This window comes from Charadrius vociferus, unplaced genomic scaffold (assembly GCF_000708025.1).
Source record: "Charadrius vociferus isolate BGI_N301 unplaced genomic scaffold, ASM70802v2 scaffold69, whole genome shotgun sequence".
NCBI lineage: Eukaryota > Metazoa > Chordata > Aves > Charadriiformes > Charadriidae > Charadrius > Charadrius vociferus.
The window spans coordinates 588,056-590,664 of NW_009649937.1; the positions used below are offsets into that span (position 1 = coordinate 588,056).

Consider the following 2,609-nt stretch of genomic DNA (forward strand, 5'->3'; position numbering starts at 1 on the left):
AGGAGAGGTGCTCCAACCCTCGGATCATCCTCGTGGCTCTCCTCTGGACATGGTCCAGCAGGTCTATGTCTTTCTTATGTTGAGGACTCCAGAGCTGGATGCAGTACTCCAGGTGGGGTCTCACGAGAGTGGAGTAGAGGGGCAGAATCACCTCCCTTGACCTGCTGGCCACACTTCTTTTGATGCAGCCCAGGATAAGTTTGGACTTCTGGGCTGTGGTCGCACGTTGCTGCCTCATGCTGAGCTTCTGGTCAATCAGCACACCCAGGTCCTTCTCCTCAGGGCTGCTCTCCAGCCATTCCCCACCGAGCCTGTATTTGTGCTTGGGATTGCCCCGACCCAGATGTAGGACCTTGCACTTGGCCTTGTTGAACTTCATGAGGTTGGCTTGGGCCCACCTCTCCAGCCTGTCCAAGTCCCTCTGGATGGCACCCCTCCCCTCCAGCATGTCTACCTTGCCAAACAGCTTGGTATCATCAGCAAATTTGCTGAGGGTGCACTCAATGTCACCAACAAATATGTTGAACAGTACAGGTCCCACTACCGACCCCTGAGGAACGCCACTCGTCACTGGTCTCCACTTGGACATCGAGCAGTTGACCGCAACTCTTTGAGTGCGACCGTCCAGACAGTTCTTTATTCACCGAGTGGATGCCATGCTTTAGGCTCTTCATTCTTGCTCTTTACAACAGCATGTGGAAAAAGAGGTGTTATACAACTAAGTATGCAATGATTCAAACTCCGATAGCCCAGATGCCAGTGAGGCATGTGATGTGTCTTCATCTAGCTGTATCTCTTAATGAAACAGCAGAAATGTTTTGTTCTCTGCTGCTGTGCGCACACATAGACATGCATATGTACAGGCATGACTGCAACATTTGCCTTGAGTGAGCCATATGAATAACATGAGCTCAATATACCCATGTCCTGGTTCCGGCTCAGTATGACGGCTCAGGGGATGGCATCCCACCCTGGATAAGGGTGCACCTTGTCCAGCAGCCCATGCCCGCAGAACCATCCCCAGCCCCATCAGAGAAAGAGCGGTGCCTGCAGTATGAAACACGGTGCAGGGTTACCCAGGCTTCCTCTAGACACACAGACATTCAGGAGCCCAAATTTGCTGAGACCTGTAACTGAGCACTGGTGGATCAGGGGTGTCATGGGGAGAGGCATCCTAACATTTCTCAGAGACGCCAAGTTTGATGGACACTCAGACCTGTGATAATACCACCAGGAAAGATATATAAACATAGTGATAAGGACATAAAGAAGAAACTACAATTTACGTGTGTGCTGCAGATGCAGAGGCGAGAGCAACAGCTGGACTGGCACTCAGCAGGGAGCTTTGCTCTGCTGCTCAGTGGAGAGACCTGCAGGTCCTGTGCCCATGAGCTGGTAGTTAGAGGAGAACAAAGATAACCCCAACCCCCATAATCCCTGGCCCCAGCCACAGCACAATGAGCTCCATACTGAGCTTTTCCACAAAACTGAGACCCAAGATTTTACTTGAACACATTAGAAAATTGGAGAATAATTGTTTTACAGGGAGGGCATGCGGGCGTCTCTGGGAAAAGATGCCAGGCATTGAATAAAGCATCTTTTTAAGATGCCATACATCATCAAGCAGAACATTTTCAGCTGATGGAAGGAGGAGTGAGAGTGCAACTCAGTACTCCATGGGTATTGTTTAAATCTTCCTTCATACCTTAAGCATTTTGCATAATAAATTTTGCATAACAATTTGCATAAAGCTTATGAGTGTTTATTCGTAAGGGATTATGATCAGCTTGAAAGCCTGTTGGTCTTCAAAAGCCTTGGTCTGAGTTCAACTGTTTTTATTACTTTGAAGATCTTCACAGAGGCACTCCTAATTTGGAGAAAATTTACGTGGCAATTGATCAGCAGTAAGAGAAGTGGGAGAAGAGAGATGTGGTTTCACATCCTTCTTACAAGGACTGCCCAGATATTTTTATATCAGCTCCAGAAGTTGTCTGCAGAGATGGGATGCAAAATTCTCCTGAACACTGCAATAAGGAAAAGCATTGGATTTCCAGCACAAGCTTCGTTAGAAAGCTGGAGGCATTTGCAGCTTGTGCAACTGTCTTCCACCAGTCTGCTGCATAGGGAGACAGAATAATGACATTTTTATGTGGCTTTTCACTGAGTGACTCCACTGGTGAGCTTGTACAGATATTTTTTCTGAAGAGACAGTGTCTCAAAGGAGACTAAAATCCACACAGGTCCTTGATTTGACTTGAAAATTGTGACATCTTAGCACAGACAGTGTTGGGGAAGTGAGGACCTTGGTGCCCTGCAGGGATCCCTGTCCCAAGGGACCTGGCATGCTGTCTCCCACAGGTGCTGTGACTCCAAGCTGGGAGCCATGCTGTCTTGGCTTCCAGCTCAAGAGCTGTCCTGATTCATGCTGCCACATATTCCCCCCCCAGCCATTGCTTGCTCAGGGCAGGACCCCACAGACCTGCTGATCAGGCCCTAAAAGACAGGTTTCTGCAAAGGCAGTGCAGCCAAAAGCTCTGATGAGAAACAGGGAACTATATACCAAGACAGAGATGAAAAATAATGCTTAGCAGGTGGAAGGAGACGCATGG

The 2,609-nt window shown here is 48.4% G+C and overlaps 1 protein-coding gene across 1 annotated transcript in view; it reads left to right on the forward strand.

The window, feature by feature from the left end:
• FTCD (formimidoyltransferase cyclodeaminase) overlaps positions 1-2,609 on the forward strand; it is a 23,393-nt gene that overhangs the window by 1,666 nt on the left and 19,118 nt on the right. The gene's annotated exons all lie outside the window — the stretch shown is intronic.